Here is a 25,020-nt window from a genome sequence, read left to right on the forward strand (position 1 = left end):
CATATTGCCTCTCAACAAAATCACTCCCTGCCATAGATGTTTAAAGAAGGAAATTTTACTCATATAGAAAAAAAGTGCATTCAAATAAATCCAAGGGGCTCTCACTTGTCTTTATCTTCATTATATTCAAGAAGATGACCACTTGGATCATATGTAAGGAGACCTAACAATATTCATGATTTTCAAAATGAATTACATAATACTTTTTTTTCTCTTTAAGTCATGTCTGTTCATGCACTTTATAGTAAAAGCTTGGGAGAATCATGTAATAGAAAATCTAAAAAAGAAAAAAAAGAACCAACTCAGATTTCCCATATTTCTACAAACAAAATCCTTCAAGGCTCGGGATTAAGCATTTGGAAATATTAGGAGCATTTAAAATATGTTCACACTTAGCTCTTTGCTCACTTGGTAACTATTTGCAACATGGAAAGGTCCTGATTTGTGTGCTGAGAAAGCTGGAGCCAAATGGCATGAAAGCATTACTGTTTCATTTTAATAATCCAAACATTTTTTAATACAATTTTTAATTCTACTGTAAACTTTTTTTATTGGTGCTACTTTGTCTCTGAATAAATGACAAAATCATTAATTGCCAGTGGCTTTATGAACATGATATGAACAATATAAGCAAAGAAAATAGGGCAAAGTTTTCCAGTTTTAGCAAAACACACACTCATATTCTGTATATTCTGGATCATCCTCGTTGAAACAACAAGCAGTAACTCAAAATGTTACTACAACACGGCTCATTAGTCTGCAGGTTAGATACACGGTATGTCAAATCCCTTCCCCCGAACCATAATAATTAGAGTAATGACACAGCTAGTTTGCAAGTCTTCACCCCGCTCTTCAAAACTTAATGCTATCACAGGTCTCCTACAAATATATTTTTAGTGCCCAGTTCCTAGTTCAGTGTTTAAAAATCCTGCTGATCCTGGAGTCGGAACAAAGCTTTCGGAAGCAATCAACGGCTCTTGCCATCACGGGTGCCAAACACACATACAATGTCCTTTTATTTATGGAAATACACACAGATCTATTCTGCATGTGCTCAGAGCACAGCACAAATACCACCCCTTTCCCACAGGCAGCAGGAAGGATGTGGTTTGAAGGACACGATTGCTTCATCTGAACATTCAGTTGTTCTTCAAAGACCTCTTGTTTCTACACTGAATCGCTGCACTACGACTTACATTTAAGAAGATACAACTGGGCTATGCCTGAAATCCCACTTTTATTTAACTAAAATTGGCATTAATGCATGTCATGCAATACTTTTTTTCCCTTACCTTCAATGGACACATGCTGAAAGTGTGTTCATAATCAAAAGACATTTCCATGAGCTGGTGACCCAGTAATTCCTTACACATACAGGTCAGCTGCAACAATACATGTACTAAAATCGCCAGATGAAACGGTCAGAATTACCCAGTAGCTTGATAAAATCAGCTTACTTCGAGTCTAATCCAGGGATAAATATACAGAAAGCTCCAAGCAGCGGAAACTGTAAACATTGTAGAACTGCCCCTGAAACTGTAATACTGGCAAGTCCATCACTGCCAGGAAAACAAATATTTGCTGAATTATAGGGCATTATCTTGGTTTTACCTGAATACAAACGAGGGCTAAATAATCACAAGCTACTGTTTAAAGTGGAAAAGTGTAACACGCAGTACAAGGGACTAATTCCATCCCTCCAAATAACTGTAAACTCAGAACAAGCAATCCACTAAACCTGATCACTAATTCAACATAGCCTGCATTCCCAGAGCTCATCCACTTGATCATTTCAATCCTGAAAAGCTCAAGCTCTAACTATGAACACCTAATCCACGGCCCTGCACCCTTTTTATTTTCTCCATTATTCCTGAGTCATCCTCCTTCTCCATTGTGTTAATCTACAGGTGATTCCTTTTTTGGAGTCTAGCACTTTGCACCTCCCTGGAGCCCCAAATACCACAGTATTTCTAAACTCTTAAGAAATATGTAAGTTTTTCAACTCGGCAGATTAACTCTTATAGGGACTTAAACTTACTTGAAAAAGAGGATGTATTGTTAGTTATCCATGGCTTCTTCAGCTTGGCATACAAAGTCAAGTCTCCTTTATGATGTCGCTGCAAAGTTGCTAGCTCATGAGAATCTATAAGTTGAGAAAATAGCTTTGGCAACTGCGTAGGTAAGTCGCTACTAGTGGTTACTTCTGCATTTCTGAAAGTAGACTCTTGTGTTCTCTCCAGCCACTTCTCCTTTTTTCTAACCAGTTTTACTATGTGTGATATATGAAATTACGTGGAATGACTGAAGCAGACATCAGGAGAAAGAAACATGGAAATTTGATGAAAATATTTTATTGGTAACACCAAACTAAAAATAATACCTTTTGAGAAAGTGTACACAAGTCCATCTACTAGATGAAATATTACTCCTGCCCCAGGGTATTAAATAAGCATCTAGGTTTCCTTCCCCAAGTAGAAAACAAATACCTCTTGGCCAAATATCTGTGCCCTGGTCCTTCAGAAATCCATATCTGGCTCTAAGATGCCAGGAAAATTTCACCTTGTGTCATGTTTCATGCTGAGAGGTTTGTATAGCTCTTGTGTAAACCTTGGTCTCTAAGACACATTCCAAGCTGAATTTATTTCAAATTCCAAACTGAGTTTATTCCATTCCACTCACTTAAAATTCCAATTGTGATTGGAAAATATACACTTCATTTACCTTCTGTGCAGTGTTCAATGAACCGCTTGTCATGTTCACCCTTGTAAGCTGCATTTCAATCCTGAGTGGATACGTGTATCAGTTGATTAAAGCTTTGCTATTACTTGCAAGGAACATTATAACACGCACTGTTATCTTCTCGGCAGTTTTTGATCCTGTAACATGAGGATTTTGGCAAAATAATATGGTGGTTGCCACTCTTTTCCTTACACCTATATCATTTACTTGCTTATACACAAAGCCATGTTTCAAATGAAGTAGAAATAAGTGTAGAAAAATCACCGTCCCTATCCTGTTGTATCTGTGTCACTATACAGTGACATGGCATAAAACGAGGTCGCTTGATAAACTGTTGGAGTCCAACACAGATACTACCACTTAGCTAGAGCAGGACAAGTCATTTCAGGACGAGGCCTCAAGGGATGTCAATTTTAGAGGAGGAAGGACAAAACTCAAAAGTAAGGGAGCTGGTTCTTTGTTTAGTGTGGGTGAATTTCCTGGACAATGTTTAAGCCAGAAATGACAGGAAGCATAAAAGAATAAACTACATCTTGAGAAAGCAAATGATAGAAGCACCCCAAACCCCAACTTTTTGCCATACAAGGACTTTACCACACAGGTCACTGCTCAGATCTGAAGAAATGTAACTCTAATCTCTAACCGAATGATAATAATCAATAACCACATTTAGTTACTGCTTACTAACATAACAATGATAAATATGTGTGTATGTCCCTTCTTAAATTCTGTATTAGGATTTTCCAATGGTGGTGGAATTGTCTGTTAAGAAAAATATTTCAATTTCTGCCAAAGAAATGATCCCAACTCCCCTCTGTGATACTGCAATGCCCAGCAATCTTTTGTTATGCAACAGGATCTGTTCTATGCTTTCTTGGTGCCAGCATAACAAAGTCAATACAATTGCTTGCATTCAAGGCCAGTGGCTATTTCCTCAGCAAGCATACAGGTCCAGCACATGTATAAGCCTTATTCGGGGTCCTACTCATTTGCAGTTGAGAAATGAATTAAAGAATACTTTTTGAGAACCTCACAATTCATCTCAGATCTTACATTTGATTTTTTTCTTTTTTGGAAGAAGTACTCATGGCAAGTTTTTTCATGCAAAAAAATGAAGGTGATTAAGAACTCCTAATATCTTTCTGGAACTGAAGACATTTCAACTATTGTTCCTTAAAGTGTCACCCCATAACTATCTTCTGGAACACATATTCTTCAAATACCCTTGTGTGGATGGTTACAATCAAAGCAAACTAACAAACCTAAACCAAGCCAAACAAACACACCAACGAACCGAAATCTTGTGCATTCTCTTCTTGTGCATTGTCATATTCAGAGAGAGCTGCCTTCCCCCACTTTCCACCTTAGCTGCATCTGGGCTCTTTCCTGTGTCTCAATGTTTTCTAAAGTGCAAGCTCTTCAATTAAAAAAAAAAAAAAATCCCTACTATCTCAGGACCCACTGGCTAGCTTTCTTCATTACCACCTTTAAAAATATTATTTCTCCACTCTCCTGTAAAACATGCTCACTTTTGAGGCTCACACTGTTCAACTATATCCCATTTCTCCTTGCAAATGGCTGAAATCCCAGTGAGCCCCCTACATCTAACAAAGACTTTGGCAGATGGTTCAAAGTCTTATTATCCAATCCAAGATCCTGGGTGACTTCATTGTCCTTTTGAATGACCAAACAACACCCTGTCTTACTCATTGTAATGACCTTCACCTCAACTCTGCTTCAGCCAGTCACATTCATGGCAACCCAAAACTCTGTTACCTCTGTACTTGTTCACTCTGTGATATGCTCTACCCAGCAGCTCCCATCTTTCAGCTCTCTCAACTTCATATTTCCACTATATGTGTTCTACAACCTTATTAAGACTTTGACTCTCTTAAAAGCAGCATTTTCTTTCAGTCACTGGTTCTGCTTTCTTCTCTCTCTTTATCCAAGACATCATAGCCTATCAATTCAAACGTTCTCTCGTCAATACCCACCCCTCCCGTGAATTCTTGCCCTCCCTCCACATTCTCCTGCAAAATTTCAATCCAAGAAGAATATAATCATTTTATTTCTGTGCTCCTAAACTTGTGCTACTAAGTTCTGGAAAAATCCATGTGACCCTGCAGAATGGTGCTGGTACAAAGCCCTGGTCTGCAATATCACCAGGACCTCAACACTGTCCAACTATCCTACCACATCTACTTTTCCTTCACGCTTTGACTTGCCTTCAAGTCCAATATTATATTCCAACCAGCACTTCCTCATTCTCAGCAAAGTCCTCATTTCCTAATTTACAGATAAAATAGCCCAAGAAGTGAGAACTTGTTCAACTTCCTCTCCTTTCTATGAATTTCATCCAACCCAAGTCTTTGCCTCCCAATTCATTAGAAGAGATACATTTACTCTTGTCCAGTGCTGGTCTTTCCATCTTTATTCTTGATTCTACCTCTCTCTCTTCATCTGTTCTATTAGATATTTCATTTCTTACACAAAACTTCAAGCTCTCTCATTCCACTGGTTTCTATGCAGTGGTGCGCTGGAGCTGGTGGCTGATTCTAGGTATCTCTTCTCATATTTGCATGCAGTAATGTTACACTGATAGCTTGACTTTAGCCACAGCGGGAGTATTCACACCATGGCAATGGGCAAAAGCTACAAATCAGGGCTTTTGTGTCCCTGCTCTATTCCCCAGAGCTGGTTTATCAGGACACCACTGCACATCGTTGTTGTTAGTGCTGTTGAGTCAATTCTGACCTAGAGACCCTCTGTACAGCAGAGCAGAACCCTGCCTGGTCTTTTTGTGCCATCTTATCACCTTCTGGCACTATATCAGACAATGCTCCACTGCTATTCACAGGGTTTTCATGGCCAATTTTTTCGGAAGTGGGTGGCCAGGGCCTTCTTCCTAGTCTGTCTAGTCTAGAAACTCTGCTTAAATCTGTCCACCATGGGTGGCCTTGCTGGTATTTGAAAAACCGGTAGCATAGCTTTCGGCATCACAGCAACACATAGCTGGCACAGTGTGACAACCGACAGATGGGTGGTGTGACTCTCCGACAGGGAAACGAACCTGGGCTGTGGTGATGAGGGCACCGAATCTTAAGCACTAGACCACCAGGGCTGGCCACCATTATACACAAGCCTGCTCAAAACAAAACAAACAAAAACAATGACAAAAACCGTTGCATCTAGCATCCTCTTCTAGTTACATTGCTCTCTCTCTTTCCTTTTATGTTCTAACTACTTAAAAATTTAGTGTGTACTCAGTCAATCATTCACTCCTAACCAATTTAAATATGCCTTCAATTCTTACCAGTTTTTCATTGAAGTTGATATTTCCAAGGTAATCAGTAACCTCCTAGTTGATAAATCTAATGAATACTTTTCAGTTTTTACTAACGTAATCTGCGGTATTTGATACTATTGGCCACTCCCTCCTTATAATTCTCTCTTGTCTTGGCTTCTATGATATCACCATTTCCTGAATTTCCTCTTACCTCTCTGACCATTCTTCTCAGGATCCTTTTCAGGGACCATTCATTTGCCCACTTTCAACAAGTTCTTCTTCAGTGTTCTTTTCGCAGCCTTTCCCCCCACATTTATTCAATACTTGACTCATTTGAGTCTTACTCAATAGTCAATGGCTTTAACTATTGGCAAAATCCTGGTCACTCACAAAGCCATCTCTTCCACATCTCTTTCATTTGTTGTGTTTACCATTGTGCAGTTGTTCTTCAGACGGTCTGAGAAACCAGCACTTCAAACCCCAAACTCACCAAATTCAGCCCATCAAGTTTCTAGCTCAACCTAACACTTACTCTGTGATAAGCATTGGACAAAGTGCTCTGTAACATTATCTCTTGATCTTCACAACAATCTAGTAAAGTAGGTGTTATCCTCCTCACTTTATAGATGAAGCGATTGAGGCCTAGAGAAATTAAGCAATTTTCTCAGGTCACTTTCCTAGTAAATAGTGAACAAATTCTAGAAACTAGACTTGTTATCACCAAAGCCTTGACTCTTCATTATTATGTACTACCTTCATTAAGTCTTAATGATTTTGGTTTTTGCTGTGTCTCTTTGCTTCCAGTGTCACTTCCTTTCCTTCCACTGTCACCACTTCCACTGGTTCAAGTCCTCATCTTCTCATTAGGATTGCTGCAAAAGTCTTTTCTTATCTCCATATACCTAGTCTTGTCTTTCTGTAGTCCATCTTCCACAGTGTAGCCAAGGAAAGCTTATGAAATCTGCTCATTACACACACAACTCCTAAGGCTTAACCACAGTGGGTAACTGAAGTCTGAATATTCCAGAATCTTCTGATATCGTGCTCTCATTCCATTGACCTATTGAGATCATAAGACAAGAGGACACCCCTTTCGCTGGGAGGTCAGTTTTTTCCTGATAGAAGGGTCATTTGCATAGTCAATTATGGGAAGAAGGTAATCCTGGAAAAGTATATGAGGGCTGAGAACTTTATAATGTAGGAAGAAAGACACAGTCTTCTCGCAGAATCTTGGATGATAGGGTCTTAACTCCAAGAAGCATCTACATGGGTGAGGTTACTCCCATTGTTGAATCTAAGTTGACCCTTGCAACCTGGTGGTATTGTCTAGGTAAGCAGGGATGCACCTTGTTATGGATCCCATGAGGATGAGTCTGGGCTGTGGACTCCAAAAGTAGTTACATCTGGGTAGTTTCAAGTTATTCTCTGTGTTATAGTTCTCTTCTATTTTTCCTGACCTTCAGTACAGTCTTCTAAAGGAAAGAAAAATGTCTCAGTTATCCTTCTAGGGAATTATGATAAGTGTCTTTGCCCACTCTCAGGGACCGCATCCCATGCCCTGCAGCAGAGTGAAGACAGGCTTGTGTCAGATAGATAGCCAAGGTGGAAGATAAAAGAGTCAAGATGTATTTGTGAACAATGAAATTGCCCAAGCTAGAAACTGGAAGTCATCCTTGCTGCTTTCTTCACCTTCACCTCCTATATATTACCCATCACTCGACCCATAGATTTTACCTCCTGAATATCAAACTAGCATCCTTCCCTCCTTTTGCAATCTGTCCTTCATCTCCAGCCAGGACTACCATGAAAGCCTCCTACCTTGTCTCCTTGCCTGCTCTGGCTCCCTTGCCTCTCAATCTATTCTTCACAACTTAGCTGAGCTGATATATTCAAGCACAAATCTGATCACACACCCCTGGTTTGAAACACTTCAGTTCTTCCCTACCTCTTCTGATATCTCCACAGCTTCATTTCCCACAAGGCTTTCCCTGCCTACTGTGCTGTGTTCGTGCAAATTCTGGCCTTTTTGTACCCTCCCAGTCTTGTGCCCATACTTCCTCCCACCACACGGTCTTGCCACAAGCTATCTTCCGCCACTACTCTTCCCTCCTCACCCAGGTAAGTGACTTATCTGTCTGTTATCAACTCAATTGGAGCTTTCACAAAGAAATTTTTCCTGAACATTCTTGACCTGCTCAAATCCCCCTATTATCAGCTTTCAGGTATCTTCTGCCTCCACCTCTCTTCTGAAGCATCATCAGAGGTACGGTTTTATGTTTACGTGATTAGTAATATCTGTTTCTCTTTTTAGCTGGTGACCTCCATGAAGGCCAAGACTGTCCATTCTTGCTCACAACTGCAGAGCCAGCAGTTTATGTCATGCTAGCTGTCCTAGTCCTGTGAATATTTACTGAATGAATGAATGCAGATCCTGGGAATTTCCACAAGTTCTTCAGGTGGGGAAACTGGTAGAAGACTAGATTTCCTTCAGGCAAGCAGAAAGCAGTTCTAGGAAATTAGGCCTTGACAAACATAACCTGATTTAGTGAGCAGTGCTGGTGAGGCGTACACAGATGAGTTACACAAATGATATAAGAGGAATCTGTTGCCTAAAAATCTTTTTTAGACAAGACAGAAAGTTTAAAATTACAAAGAGCTAATTTCTCTAGTTTTATGCTCAGTCTCGCCTCCATATAAAATATAATAGAACATCATTATTTATGCTTAAATAGGGTGACCGTATAATTTATCATCCAAACCGGGGCATGTTTGCCAGTGAAAAGGGTGATATTAATAATTATGCCAGGACAACACAGGTACACTGTGGTAGGCCCCAGCAAACCGGAACACATGGTCACCCTAGCTTTAGTTGACACAGATTATCTGTCCACAGGGAACAGTGATTGGAGTCACAGGATGAGTAAATCAATTAAAGAAGAAGGCTTCTTATGTGATGTTGGTGTTTGTGCAAATTGTGGAATAAGCCATGTATCTTCAATAATGCATCACGGATAATATAATTATAATTAATTCCATATTTTATTTGGAGCTTGTTCTGTTTATCATTTTATTTGATCCCTACAACAAACACAACTAAATTCCTCAAAAAGCATTTATTGAGCACTGGGCCAGGCACAATTGCAGTTGTGAAGGAAAAACAAGATAGCGACCATCCCTAAAAAATCTGCAGGGTAATCATCAGGCAAGTAGTATGCCCATATTTCCAGATGAAGCAATTGCACCCAGAACTCAGAAACGATTCAGCTAGAGTTATGCAGACAATAAACTGCATAGCTGGGATTGTAATTCAGATCTCCAACTTCCAGTTCAGAGTTCAGTTCATTTTGCTAAGCTGCCTCCCAAAATGGAGATGGCACACTTCAATGTATTTTATGTTCTTGTCTGCTACCAGGCAGAAATGCCCATGAAGAACGTTTACACAATCTCTGCAGTAGCAGACTGTGCCCAGGCTCAGCGGGCAGTGTTTGTGTTGCCTCTGTGGACTTCCTTTTTAGGCACTGGGAACTGGCCCTGTGACAAGGATTTAAAGGGGCTTTGGAATATCAAACAAATCTCTGATTGGCTAGTCGTTGTATCATACCTATGTTTAAATCCCGGGTAAATTAAAAAGCCAAAAACGTGTCCTTTTACTTTATGGTCAAATTCCACTTTAGGGGAGTGATGTAATAGCTCAGATAAGGTCACGGTATCCTTGGGGATAACAGACCATCTCTACCACACAAAATGTGGATATTTATCCATGATGAAACATTCTGCCTTATCATTAACAGATGAATTCTAATTTATTGGTGCTTTGGGGTTCTTTTTCAGTTATTACAAAATAGATCTATCACTACTTTCAGGTTCTTAAGGGAAATCATTTTTGAGATTGCACTTATGGTGTTACAGGCAATGTGCCATCATGCTCATATTCTCCTAAATGCTGGCAAGGAGAGTTCATTAAAACATTGAGTATTTTCAGTAGTCAAACAATCCCCCTTCCCCCAGTGACAAAGACTTTTGGGTTTTCATTCATTCCAACTACAGTGTTCTATTAGTATAAGATTCCATTGATAAACTCAAAGGTGAATTTTGATATTTTCAGTTTTTAAAAAATAATATATTTCACTTATTTTACAGAAAGACTTCCTAAGTAAGAGATGACTTTCACACAATCTTTATTTTCTCTTCTGATATGAAGAGAATTCTGTAAAGGACAAAAGGAAAATTAAAATAGCTCACAAATCAATTAAGTCGTTCAAATCACAACCAAGGATAGCTAAAATAGAAGACTTCTAAAGTTACCTGAAATTGATCAGGGACCAAGTTAACTGAGACAGTAACAGTCAATAAAAGTTCTTTTTTTTTTTTTTAACAGCTACAAAAATCTCGATCCTATGCTCATGACAAAAATGAATAAGATGTGTAATTGAGATAAAAGGAATTATTGGTTTTTTTTGACAGTCTGAGAGTTTCTCTTAAAGGGAGTGCTTTCTTCGCTGGGAACATTTCTGAACAACCTTGCTAGGGATAAAAGCTGAGATCATGAGAGCCTAACCCTGGGAGAAGCTGCCCTGAGTGAGCTAGGGAGGGATCTTTTAAAGAAGAGAAAAGGAGACTGAGAGAGACAGGGAGAGTGGCAGGGGACTGAGGATTTGGTGGAAGGAGGCTTATTGTGTTTTGTGATCCTCTCCTCAAAACCCCTCAAGTCTTTAATAAATCATTAATTACGCTCATCAAATTCCAGAGAAAGGCAATGTTTTTCTGCACAATTGCAAAAGGTCTGAGTGGTAGGTCAGGGCACTAGATCACATGGAGGTAGGAGTGAAGACACTGGGGATTGAACAGAAATAAACTCTTGAGTAATTTCCAGGACTTGTACGGAGAACTCTGAACTCTAAGAGGATGCAAAATTGGATGGGGGTGAATAAAGATTACCAAATCTCAAAGGAGCAGAAAAACTCGAACTTTGCATCAGGATTACAGACTCAATCCATCATGACCCCCAATCCTCAAGGTATGGAGGGAGAGACAGATGGGCAAGTCATGAACTAAACCTAAATAATGTCACCTGTGTCACAGTGGTTGTGTCTGCACAATCACGGGGCCCCACAGAGGGGCTCACTTATCCTACCTGGGGATTGAGGGAGGCGTCGCAGAGAGGGTGGCATTTTTGGTAGGTCTTGCAGGGTGAGCATAAGTGGTCAAATAATTTTGAAAACTCAGGACAGCATCCCTTCAATTCCCTAAAATGAAGCTGAACAAAACTGGAAAAGAAGAGGATGAGTTTTCAAAGCAGAGAATACAGCATGAATGAAGCTGGCTAGGAACGCAACTGGTTGTTTGGGGAGCAGTGAAAGGTGTGGGGTCCATGGTTAAGGAGTGCTCAGAGACAGCACTTAAAGGCTATATTTATTTTCCCTATGCTTTGAAAGAAGTGATTTCTCAAGAATGAGACATAAGAAAAATTTATTATATTACTTAACCCAAACTTGGTATTCAACTATAGTTGTCAAATTCTCTGCACTCTAGCTGGTTAAATGACTAAATAATACTCAGTAAATTATTTTAATTTACGTGTTTAATTGAAGCTTGTGTCTGAAGTGAACCTCAGGCCCCCTCTTCACATCTCTCTCCCATATGTCACATACACAGACCCTCAGCACATCTATCTCTTCAGTTTTAACAACCTTAATCATTTACAATGCTATGTCATTACTTAGATTGTCATGATGTATTTTCTTGCATTATCTGCCTACCCACTGATATAAAATTATTAAGACTTTATAAAATGTCTGTCCAACTTAGATCGGACAATTTTGCAATGGTTGAACCTCAATGACATAAACATAGATATAGGGGCCGGCTCCGTGGCTTAGCGGTTAAGTGCGCTCGCTCTGATGCTGGCGGCCCGGGTTCGGATCCCGGGCGCGCCCCGAGGCACCACTTCTCCGTCCAACGCGAGGCCGAGTCCCACGTACAGCAACTAGAAGGATGTGAACCTATGGCATACAACTATCTACTGGGGCTTTGGGGGGAAAAAAATGAATAAATAAAAATCTTTAAAACATAGATATAGAGGATATATAGATATAGATAGAAAGATTTTTATTTATCTTTTAGTTTTTAATTGGGGTATTAAATTGTCTACCTCACAATGTTTTGTTCCTGGGATACTAGGATAAGTTCAACTACATTAACAGCCTTCAAGGTGCATGTTGGCAAAAAGAAGTTGCCATTATAATCATCATGATCAGTTCCTTTCTTATCTGGTCAGGGTACAGGGGGACCGCAGAGTTTCTTTAGTAGTATCTCATGATACAATGACATTTCATGCCAAATGACAATTAATATCATTTTTGACTTTTACAGTATGGATATTGTTTTGATTTATGATATTGACTTTTTATTTTGGTGACGAAGAGTGGCCCTGAGCCAACACCTGTTGCCAATCTTCTTCTTTTCGCTTGAGGAAGAGTGGCCCTGAGGTAACATCTGTGCCCATCTTCCTCTATTTTGTAGGTGGGTCACCACCACAGCATGGCTTGATGAGTGGTATAGGTCCGCGCCCGAGATCCAAACCCATGAACCCTGTGCCACTGAAGCGGAGCACATTGAACTTAACCACTATACCACTGGGCTGGCCCCTATAATACTGACTTTTTTTAAACAATTAGGCTTTAAAGATAAAGTATAACCAGGTAGCTTTGCTATCAAGCAATATTTGTCAGAAATGAATTTAGATATACCAATGGTTATCTCTTTAAACCGATTTGGAATTTAGCTGCTTAACTAGAACTTCACAACAAATAAGAAATTGCCTCATAGATTAGAGAACTCTTAAAAGCCTGTCCCTGACAACAGTATTTCCAAAAGCAGCCATCGACAACAGGCTAAAGGATCTGTAAACTCCTCTCAGCAGCTCCATGTCTATAAGAAGGATTTCATGTACTCATCCCCTCATTCAATCATTCATTCATTCATTATTTCAACAAATACAGAGTCCCTACCACATAGCGAGGACCATTCTAGCTTGGGACAAATGGATAAAATAGAAAAAGCCACTGATTAAAAGGAACTTTATTCTAGTGGGGAACACAAAACTGCAACTAAATTTATAAGACAACATTAGCTGCTTTACTGAAAAAATAAGCACGGTATGTAGGTATAAGGAGCAACTGTCAAGAGTAGGACTATTTTAGTGAAAGCCGTCTTAAGGTGGAGACATTTGAGCAGACCCTTGCTCACCAGGAAGCAGTCTGAGAAAGCATTCCAGACCCACCCACCTTGGGTGGGAACAGAGGATAAAGGCCTGGGGTGGGAACAAGCTTCACATGTTCAAGAAGCTGCAAGAAGGTCAATGTGACTGCACTTGATTTGAGTGTTAAAATCATTGATAAATTCTGAATTTAGCTGCAGAAGAATAGGAAGCAAGAGGAAGCATTATATTTTTAAAGACATGCAAAGAACTAGGCAGGCCTAGATAGAAAAGAGTATGTTTTGGGTAATCTTTTTCTTGTTTTTAGCGGCAATTTCTTTTTGCCAACGTGGACTTGAAGGCTGGTTAACGTTGTTGAGCTTGTTGTGGATCCCAGGAACAACCCATTGTGAATGAAACCATTTAATAGCCAATTAAAAAATAGAGATAAATAACCTCAAGTGTAACTTGGCTCCTCCAGAGACCACTTCTATTCCCAAGGTGGAGGACAAGCTGGTAGACCCACAAGTTCCTTCACTAATAAACCATTCAAGCCCTTGTGCCTCCGAGGAATAGCTATCTTCTCTTATTGCACAAATTCATATTTATTCATTCTTATTTCATAAATGCATACTTCATAAAAGGAATTCAAATATACATCTGACTCTCTCATAAACACCCATTTCCAGGAAGGAAGAAAAGCTTAGTTTTGCCTATTTTTCGTTGAGCCCACAAACTAATATCCATTTGGACATCCTAATTTCTCAGAAAATTAATTTTGGCATTTCTTCATGGAATTTTTAATGCTTACATTTTCAGGGTTTTTCCTTCAGAAATCCACACACATACATAATAACGCGGCCAAGACATTTGTGTAATTAGAAATATACTTTCTTTCTTGGTTCTGAGAAGCGGTAACCTGAATAATCCAACCTCACGAATTACATTCAAAGGGAATATATATAACGTGAGTTCTTAGCTATATAAAGAGGGAACTCACTACATCATTATTCACCATTTTGAAAATACTGAAACACTGATATTATTATAAATGCCCAACAACAGAGAAACATTTAATTAGATGAAAGATTATTTTCTGAAATATTATATACCTAATAAAATGGTAATTATGAATCAAATGAAGCAATATAAAAATTCACATCATGATCAGAAATTTAATTAAGGTTGGCAAAATATGACGTATATAAACTTTTACACATACTCTGATTATAAACAGGAGAAAGGATAAACATGTTAATAGCTGAGTGAAATGATAATATTTTTTCCTGTTTTCTAAAAAAGTGTGTGTTTTTTGCTAGCATTGGTTTTTTTTGTTTTGTTTTCTGCTTATTTTTTTAATCCATAACATAAGGTGTTACCACATTGACTCGAGCATCCTGCAGGCCACACCCCTCCATGTTCCAGAATTACTACATTCAGGTACTGCCACAGTCCACCTTTATAGAGATGAGTGGGTATTTCACTTAATGAAATATTCTAGAATATTTATTTACCACGTTAGAGACAGATAGAAGGAAATAGCTAAAACAGTAAACATACAAACGCTCAACGTCTATAACCATATAAAAGACCACTTCAAGGCCAAGGATACCCAATACTTTTCTCTATGAAGTTATCCCAAGGTATGTTTATTTTTAATCTAAGCTTAAGTTTAGCTACAGAGTCAGGGATAAAGTAGGATAAGTGAAGGTATTTAATTATTGTTTTCTCTTCCACATTCTCAACAGAATAATTGCTGACAAACCCTGTTGCCCAGAAAACGCCTATTGGAATTATTGAGTACAAAAAAAATACAAAAGCAATGAAAAAAGGAGGATGTTTTATTTATATCGTATTTCAAAACCAATGCTTCTGTGCTATTATATGTCTTTGCAGGCCCACTATCATACACCTGCATGAAAACTTTAGAGTTGTTTCTTAAGTTTTCTTCCAATAAGCATTGGTATATTTGAAAATGTAGACTTTACTTCCAAAACAAGTATCTCATTATTCAGAACATCTAGGTTTGCAAAACTAAACAAACTGAAGCAAACTTTACACAAACAATAGTTCCTAGCGTGGCTGAGAATCATCCCAGTCCCACAACAGCCATAGGTTTTCCATCTAGAGATTCAGATTTACTTTTTATTATCCAGCTAATTTCTTTTCAACTTATGAATAAGATAGCAAATAGTCTGTGCATAAGCACATGTTTATAATTTTATTTATTTATTTATTTTTCCCCCAAAGCCCCAGTAGATAGTTGTATGTCATAGTTGTACATCCTTCTAGTTGCTGTATGTGGGACGTGGCCTCAGCATGGCCGGAGAAGCGGTGCGTCGGTGCGCGCCAGGGATCCGAACCCGGGCCGCCAGCAGCAGAGCGCGAGCGCTTAACCGCTAAGCCACCAGGCCGGCCCATAAGCACATGTTTAAATCTAAGGGGAGATACGTCTGGAATCCTTTTGGTTATGAAAATTAGAATTCATAATAACAAAAGAGATATGTAATACTTATTGGGTTCTTTATATAGCTTATTGCATCTAATCCTCCAAATAACTAAATGACATATTTATCCCCACCTTACATAGCACATTATAACTAAAGTTGGTAAGGTTAGTTCATTTGTCCACAGTCACCCAGAAAATAGTTTGTGGAGCTTATGCACAAGGCTGTCTGCCAGACTCCAAAGTCTTTGCTCTTTCCACTACCACACACAGCATTCACTTTTCTCATATAAGTTGAAAAATATCAGTCTGTTTCTTCACATTTTCCTGGGAATTACTTATGATAATAAATCTAGTTTCCAGACGTACCCCCTTAGCATTTCCCTACATCAGGTATATACATGTGTATATGCTTACACATGCCTTCGTGCGTGTGTGCACATGTATGTGTGCACACACACATGTGGGGAGATGTGTGGGGTAGAGACAGAGTAAAACTTTTTTTTAGATGTTAAGTTTCAAGAAGTTAGTGGAAATCTCTCCAAATTCTGCATCATGGCTAGCAAATGCTACCCTTTCTAAATCCTCAAAGAGACAGCCAGTCCAACCCAGGAGACAGTGCTTGACAACAGGGTTTCCAATACTTGCATGGTATGGAGTGGGAAAATGGCCTGCACATTGGGTCACGGGATGTCCTTGCTGTGTTCTGCATCTTTTCTATCTCTTGAAGTTGAATCTCAATAAATTTCCCTTCCATATCTTAATAAATTAACCATCTTCCTTGACATCCCAACTCATCTCAGACTTAAAATATTTCATTCTAATTTCTCTTTTATCTTCAATATTTTCTACCTTTATCATTTATTTCACAACTTTGCAACCTAATTGTGTATAAAAGCTTACATAGTATCCCAAGGCAATTTAATCCTCTTGCACATATTGGCCATAGAGTTCCATTGCTTAGAATAACGTCTATGTTCTTTATTTTGAACATCAAGGCCACTTTATGCACATAGTGAATCTCTTTTCCAGCTTAATTTTCATTTTCTCTCCTTTACATACTGTTATGGGTTGATTTGTGTCCCTCCCAAAAGATATGTCAAAGTCCTAACACCCAACACCTAAGAATCTAACCTTATTTGGACATAGGGTCTTAACAGAGGTCGTCAAGTGAAAATGAGGTCATTAGTGTGGGCCCTAATCCAATATGACCAGTGTCCTTATAAAAAGGGGAAATTTGGACACTGAGACATAGGAAGAACGCCACATGTAGACGAAGGCAGAGGTTGTAGTGATGTATCTACAAGCCAAGGAACACCAAAGATTGTTGGCAGCCTTTAGAAGCTAGGAGAAAGGCAAAGAACAGATTCTTTCTGCCAGCCCTCAGAAGGAACCAACACTGCCAACACTCTGATTTTCGACTTCTAGCCTCCAGAACTCTGAGACCATACATTTCTGTTGTTTAAGCCCCTCAGTCTGTGGTATTTCGTTACAGGAGTCCTAGCATACCTTGAACTGAACTCAAAGAGGGCTACTTGCTTTTTCCCAACCATGTTCTAGACTTTCTTCCTTTCCAAATTCATTAGGAGTGCGTTTTTTTTTCTTATATGTCCAGAGAACTTCTCATTATCATTTATGATTAGCAAGAAGATGACTTCCACGTAAGTTCTTCTGCAAAATCCCTAGCTGGAATAAATTTGTTTCCTCTAAGCTCTCTCTAGCTCTTTATTTGTATCTTTATTATAAATATTAACAAATTCTCCCTTGCATTGTTGCTACTTGTATACATATCTTACCATCCTCTAATAAATAAACCAAGTCTTTTGGGGCAAGGACTATCTCTTCCTCCTTCCGGTCCTGCTCAAGTTGTTGATCAGAGTCCCCTGCACAGAGAAGGTACCTCACATTTATTTTGTTACTTGAATTGTACAAGAGAGGCCAAGCTACTTGGGAAAAGGCTGTAGGGAACCATGTTCCTGCTTCTGTGATAAGAAGCTAAAATACACTTTTAATTGTTTATTCTCTTCTCAACATTCTTGCAAGTTATATCTTCTTCCTGGATCTGATTCACCAAATTTTCCCCTTTTGTAATTAATACAAAAATTCAAGTCATAATTCTGCCAAAAGTTCTTCTTTGACTAATTCATCATTTACATGGAAAAAAGAATCCCCTATTCATCTATAATTTCCCTGGCCAGCTCCTCATTATTGGTTTCAGCCCACACCTCTCAGCTGGCACATGATGCAGAACCACTTTAACATTTGTGCATGCTTTTGATTCATATGTGCAGCTATTTCTGCTCTTCTTGCATGAATTATCTTCAAAGTTATTTGTGCAGAAATCACAGCTGATACAGAATATTTCCAAAAAGCTGTGAAAGGGCAATTCGAAAACTTTCCTCAACAACTTTTCTTCTTTAAAATGAACAAAGCTGGATTAAGCCTCTGTGATCTTCATAAAAAGGCTTAAGGATAAATGCTTATTACCAGCCTGAGGAGCTACTCCTCCGAAGTTATTCTAGCTGAAATGTCAATTTGGAGAAAAATGAGTTGTTCCTAAATTAATTAATAAACAAATAAATTCTGAATAGGAGTGAATTAAACACAAATTTCAAGTGGATTCATTAATTCTTATAAGATGACATTATCACTTATTAGAGTGATATCTGTTTCTATCAATTTGTGTTATTATTTGATTAAACCATTTCCAATCTAATGTTTTGAGGACAGGTATATCAAAATTGGATAGTTTGAATTTAATGCTTATTATGTCATCATCTTACAAAAGCAAGAAGGCTTTGCTTGATTTAACTGGAATAAGAGGACATATATTTGGGGGTAAAAAGAAGAGAAAATGAAAGATTACCAGGTAACAGTCATCAGCTGGTTGCTTTTATAAATTTCTTGATTTATACTGTAGTCACTTCTCACACTTCTACCCAAAATAATAAAAATAAAATAATATGAATAAATAGTAATCTTTTCATGTTTTCCTTAACATAACCCCTCCCAAATGTGACTGGAACCCGGAATTGAGTCACATTTTGCTTTTTGTCCACAGGCATGGCAGTAGTGAAAGCTAAATCATCTAGCTGAGAGGATTTCCATGTGTGGCAATATGCAATCTCCAGACAATTTAGAAACGTCCTCTGTCACCCTCAGAACCAGACACTGATGTAAACTTGCAAGAGAATCAAGCAAAAAAGAGCTTCCCAGGAGAGTAAAAATATGGCTTATCCATATTGCTCTCTTTATATAACATCAAGACCAATGCCATGCCTAATTGGAAGCCTAATCAATATATTTCTGGGGTGGTGATACAACTTTGAATTAATTATAACAACACTTGATATAGGAGGATGGGATTACACTCAGCCTGTGGAATTTCAGAAGCACTTTAAAATCTTGTCAATGCACATATGATATCTATTGAAGACTATAAGTGGTGCTGAAATAAAAATACTATAAATCAGGACAAAGAAGTTACCCATTGCATGCCACTTCTTTGAATGGAGATTTCAGGTCTCCATAGAAATATATAACTCAATGGATTGAATTCAAGTCTTAAGATGTTATTATGTAGCAAATGAGGTGAATTTTATTTTTATAAATGTTAGACATTGATTTAATATACAAGACAGGACATTTCTACAAAGTCTTATAATACTAAAGTTTTCTTTTTTTTTGCATTCCTCTTATGAAATTAAAGTGAAAACAAAAAAGGAACAGAGAGAAAAAGACAACGCTTACTTTTCTTAAAGTGAAAACACATGTAGTATGTTGTGAATGATCATTTGTGAAAGTTAGCTCAAAGTAACACCCACTATTCAGCAAAGGGAAGAATTTGTGTACAGAGTCTTTAAAACAAGAACTACCTACAGTGCCCTCCTCTGATAGTAATGCCAGAATTGAACCCGAGCCAGACATTTTTATGGGGCAAGTAGGTGGCTCTTCAGAAATATTGTTAGAAGAGTTGGATATAAATTGATGGTCCCCAAATATTATCCTCAGTCTGAAATTCCACAATCAGTGATTAATTTAAGCATCACATTCCTTAAAAAGTAAATATATCAACCCAAGAGCAATATGTACCAAGCATCAACCATATGTTTAATGTTATTTCACGAAAAATGGTTTAGACCAGAGCATTAATTGACATGGCACCTCCTCAAGGCACTTACCCTCCAGCCCAAAAAGGAGGAACGTAACAACTGGAACTATTAAAGAAGTGATAATGGAATCATCATTATCTAGACATTGAGAATTGATTTAAGGTTGATTAGTGTGGACCTGAATAAATAAATTACATAGAGGAAAGGTGATTAAATCTGGCCTTTTAAGAACAGCTAAGACTTGGATAGTTGATAAGGAGCATGAAGAATATTCCAGGTGAAAAATGTAGTATGAACAAGGAATGGAGTGAGAATGAGCAAACATATTTAAGGCTATAGGAGTCCAGGTTGCTTAGAACACTCCGTGGGTAAGAAATAAACAGGATCACTGAGGCCGTGCACCCCCCAGAGAAGAATCTGCATTTTTACCTGGAGTCTATTAAAAGATCAGGAACAGAACAGACATGATGAATGCCGATATATTGGCAAAATGGTTGAGCAATATTAAGCAAGATGGATTAAAAGTCAGAGTAAGAGCCAGCTAGCCAAACCAGGCAATTACTGGCAAAACTCTGGGCCTAATTTGATAAGGGACAGCTCTCAACCATGAGAATGAAGAGGAGAACCTGACAGCCATTTTAGAGTCAGACCTCCCACACCTTGGTGAGAAGTCTTGGTGAAGGAGGAAAGACTCAAAGACGAGAAAGGCGCATGTTGAACCCCGGGGAGAAGAGGAAAGTTTGCAGCACCTGCGTCTGGGCACCTCCTCAGTTTGGTCCGGCTCACCAGTTAATCAGGACGTGATAGAGATAGGAAGCTTTCTGCAGACAACACAATCCTATGAAGGATGACAGAACTGGTACACAAAAGCTTCTCAAAATTTTGTCTTGGTGGGCTGACTCTAGGAAGAGATGCTCTGTGGTAATAAGTATAAAGTCCTATGCTGAGGTTCAAAAAACTAACTGCACCAACTAAGATAGCAGAGAAATGACTCAACAGGATGTCAAACAGTGAAAAAACAGTCTTAGGAACTTTAGTTTTTATTAAGAAGACAAATGAAGAGTAAACAAAAGCCCAGTGTTTAAGTATCTGATAAAGGTATTAAATTGATTTTAACCCCTTAGTGGAATATAATTAAAATGAGGGAGATGACAGCTCTCTTTTCCTCCAAGTTGTTCAGATTATACCTACAGTACCTAGTTTAGTTGAGGGACCTGCTTTTTAAGACAGAGGTCACAAACAGAAACGCTCCCAAAAGCCGGCAAGTAACTCAGATGAGCAGCCATTTCTAGGAGTAAGAAAATAGGGAGGAACATGTCAAACTAAAGAAATAAAACTCCTCAGATCCTTCTTTTTATCTTCCCAAATACTCAAGGATCAAAAACTAGGCTGTAGGCTATGGGTTTATGACATCTGCTTTAATAGGAACAGGCCCACAATGGAGAGCATTCTGAGGGTGACATGATGCTAACGGGACTCAAAGCCAGATCACACAAGGGACAGGGGATGAACTGATAAGACTCATCCAGGAGAAGGCTTATTTGAAGTTCTTTTCAAATTTCTGAAGGTTTTCAAGTCAAAGTGGAATTAGATTTGTTCTTTGTGACCCCTCCAGAGGGTAGTACCAGTGTTCACGGGAAGAGGTTTCAGAGTTTTGGGCTTGCTATTTGGGGCAATTTTCCAACAGTCAGAGACGGATATCAGTAAATTAGACTGACTTGTGCGATAGCGAGTTTCCCATCACTGAAGGTGCTCACACTGAGATTAAATGAACACTTGCTGAAGATGTTATAGAGGGAATAATATATATTGGATGGGATGTTGGGTTGACAGCCTCTAAGATCCTTTGCAAATCTAAGACTCCTACATTACATCACATCAAGGTCTCAAGTAGGGGAGAATGGAAGAGAATACTGGTACCCTGACAGAAAGGTATACAAGTTGATGAGGAAAGAGTCCTGTAGCTATCATCTAGCATTTCTTTCATAAGCATCTGTTTACTAGATACCAACTTTCTTACATGAAAGAATGAATTAAAACTCTGAAGGCATAGGGATCCAAGATTCTTTTTTCTTTCAGAGTGAAGGAAAATACAATCTTGCTGAATGGGAAGAAAACTAAGAGTAAGAAAAAAGAAAATAAACCTAAATTTCTTCCCTATTTTCCTAAGGCAGGTTCCAACCATAGTTCTGATATTCTAACTAATATTTAGAGAGTTGGTAATGTGTTCAGTGCTGTTAGGTTGAAGACATACTTTTTCCATATTCCCTTTGGCTATGTAATTTTGTACAGCAAATTTATAAACACTTATCAACCATTCTTACCTTTGATCAAATAATTCCACTTCTGAGAATTTGCACAAAGGGAATAATGTGAAATATAGAAAAATACTTTATGCACAAAGATGTACATCACAATAATGTTGATTGCTATGAATAATTAGAAATGATCAAATGGGGCCGGCCCTGTGGCTTGGTGGTTAAGTGCGCGCGCTGCAATGCTGGTGGCCCGGGTTCGGATCCCGGGCGCGCATCGAGGCGCCACTTCTCCGTCCATCCTGAGGCCGAGTCCCACGTGTAGCAGCTGGAAGGATGTGCAGCTATGACATACAGCTATCTGCTGGGGCTTTGGGGGGAAAAAATAAAATAAATAAAATCTTTAAAAAAAAAAAAAAAAAAAAGAAATGATCAAATGATATACGAAATAGCCACTTGCTTTAGTCTGATCAGGCTGCTGTAACAAAATTCCATAGACTGGATGGCTTAAATAACAGACATTTATTTCTCATGGTTCTGGAGGCTGGGAAGTCCAAGATCAAGGTGCTAGCCAATTCAGTCTGGTGAAGGCTCTCTTGTCTTGGCTTATAGACAGCCACCTTCTAACTGTCTTCACATGATCTCTTCTTTGTTCAGAGGGAATGAGCTCTCTGGTGTCTCTTCTTACAAGAGTGTTAATATTATCAGACTAGAGCCCTGCTCCCATGACCTCATCTAACCCTAATACCTCCCGAAGACCCCATCTTCAAATACCATCACATTGGGAGTTTGGGCTTCAACATATGAATATATATGTTATGTAATATGCTATATAAATATGTTATATTCATAACACCACTCAATAATGAGTTTTACAAAACTATGTAATAAATCAGAACATGCTTTTGATACACTAAATAAAAAAGAGGATTCAGAAATTACACACGTAATATTATTAAAATCATGGTAACAAAAAAAAAAGTCTTCAAAGAAAAATACCAATATGCTAGCGTTGGTTGTGTTAGTGTGATAAGACTATGAATGATTTTAATTTTTTTCGTTTTGAAATTATTTATTTTCCAGGTTTTAATAAATAAGTATAGATAGCTTTAAAATTGTGCTGAAAGAATTAAGTTTGTGGGAACATGCCTACCAATCAACTCATCAAGAACTGACTGAGTCTACTACCTGTGTTTTACAAGTGGCTCTCAGAGGCAAGAGAGACACAGACAACCAGGACCTGGCCATCGGGAGAGTCAGGGCCTGTAGACCACAGTCACAGCCCAAACACACATGGTCAACCCTCAGTAACTGATTATTAAAATTGTTTCTGCAATAAGATAGTGGTTGAATACCATAGGGGCAGTGGGGAAACCAGTGTGGCTCCTCCCTAAACAAGTATATGTGTTCTAGTTAATTAGCTTTTTGATTTGGAAGAATTAACTTTTGCCAAATGGGTATGTTATATTTACTGTGTTTTAAATCTCATGTATTGCTGAACAATTTAATAGCCTCAGAGCAATATGTATTTTATTTCCAAAAAAATAGAAATGAAATTGAATCACTTCCCTCTTTGTCAATGAAGTATCGAGTAGAATTCCAGAATGTCAGGCATATCAGGTAGCATGATTCTTCCCTTTGAGGGGTCCACAACTATAAATTAAATCACTGCAGCATGTAAAGAATAAATTTGCTTTAAACTTTTAAGCTATTTTCATATATGCTATTAAAATACAGTAATTCATTTTAGATTAATGACATAGGAATAATAACCTTTGAGGAGGAAATAGAAGAGTGTTTTCTCAAGATCTGAAATAATCTATTCTTAATTATGCAGTAATGTCAAGTACAGACATCATAGCATTTGTAATATCTGTCATGGAGAACGGTTTTACAAAATAATAATTACCTCTCAATGCCTGTTTTTAGAATATGAATTTGACAAACTTGGTTTGTCATTTCTTTTTTAGAATCTTTTTTTTTTAATTGCCCCTGTGTATAGATAATTCTCCAGTTTTGTGTGCATGAGGCCAGGGATGTCAAATTTAGTCATCTTCTCTTCCCAGTTTTCTATGCTGCCCGTTCTTGTCCACCATTCACCAGGACAACGGTTTTTGACGTCCCAAGTATAAAGGGAATCGTTGAGGGAATTTAGGTTTTTTTTCTTATTTATTTTTCTCAGGAAAGGACTGGAAAGTGGTTTATATATGCACATCTTGAGCCCTCTCCCTCTGTGTGGATGTCTCTGTAAACCAGATTTGGAGACATCTCTGCCAGCAGAGGGGCCAAATACTATGGGGGCAATGGGGAAATCAGGGTGACTCTACCCCAAGCAAGGGCACATGCTCTAGGTTATTTAGTCTTTGGAATACTGGAGTAATTTTCAGTCCTTGTTAAAATTACCACAGTTTTTTTTTGTCTTCTCCACAAAGCCCCAGTACATGGTTGTATATCCTAGTTGTAAGTCCTTCTAGTTCTTCCGTGTGAGCTGCCCCCACAACACGGCTACTGACAGGCAGGTGATGCGGTTCCGCGACCAGGAAACAAACCCAGGCCGCCTAAGCAGTGAGAGCGCAGAACTAGACCATGAGGGCTGGCTCAAAACTACCATAGTTTTAAAAGTCTGTTGCTTCCTTCTCTCTTATACTTCTTGAATTCCTCTCCCTCCACTGGTTTCCATTCTTAGGGACTGGTTTCTCTGCAACTCAAATCCATCTATCATCCATCTCCTTTGGTTTTCCCTGAAATCATTTTTGCTCAAGTACTTTTCCTTCTGAAACATGCTAAACAGTGATTATATTTGGATAGTTGGATTGCTGGTGGTTTTTGTTTTCTTCTTGATGCTTTTCGGTATATTTTGAGCTTTTACAGAAAATGTGTATTACTTAGATAAAAGAAAAAATAAATATTATAAAAACTAAAAGACCATTTTTTTCTTCTTCATACACATACTACTCTGAGCATGTACGACCAATGCCAAGTAC

At 38.4% G+C, this 25,020-nt stretch overlaps 1 protein-coding gene across 6 annotated transcripts in view; it reads right to left on the bottom strand.

The window, feature by feature from the left end:
- CHRM3 (cholinergic receptor muscarinic 3) overlaps positions 1-25,020 on the bottom strand; it is a 473,044-nt gene that overhangs the window by 174,052 nt on the left and 273,972 nt on the right. The window contains exon 1 of one of the 6 annotated variants that reach the window (XM_087431904.1): positions 2,039-2,196. The exons of the other annotated variants lie outside the window; for them this stretch is intronic. The gene's annotated coding sequence lies outside the window, so the exon portion shown is untranslated. Of the gene's footprint in view, positions 1-2,038; positions 2,197-25,020 lie in introns of those variants that run through there. 6 annotated transcript variants of the gene reach the window in all.

This window comes from Ceratotherium simum, chromosome 6 (assembly GCF_057802395.1).
Source record: "Ceratotherium simum simum isolate JZ-2026a chromosome 6, ASM5780239v1, whole genome shotgun sequence".
Classification (NCBI taxonomy): Eukaryota; Metazoa; Chordata; class Mammalia; order Perissodactyla; family Rhinocerotidae; genus Ceratotherium; species Ceratotherium simum.